Here is a 255-nt window from a genome sequence, read left to right as displayed (position 1 = left end):
TGCCATCCTCAGAATTGTTATGCTGGACTCCACGGTTTCAGCCACGCTGGCAATGCATCTCCTTGAGGATCTTCCTCTTTTTCACTGCCCTTCCTTCTACGTCACCAGGCACGATGTCCTTTTCTAGGGACTAGTCTCTCCTGATAACATGTCCAAAGTAGAAGACCAAGTCTTACCAACCTCACTTCTAAGGAACATTCTGACAGTACATCTTCTAATATAGCTTTGTTTATTCTTGTGGCAGGCCATGATACT

This window comes from Echinops telfairi, unplaced genomic scaffold, assembly GCF_000313985.2.
Source record: "Echinops telfairi isolate 266 unplaced genomic scaffold, ASM31398v2 ScPeMD7_7;HRSCAF=31, whole genome shotgun sequence".
In the NCBI taxonomy this organism is placed as follows: domain Eukaryota; kingdom Metazoa; phylum Chordata; class Mammalia; order Afrosoricida; family Tenrecidae; genus Echinops; species Echinops telfairi.
This window is presented reverse-complemented; position numbering follows the sequence as displayed.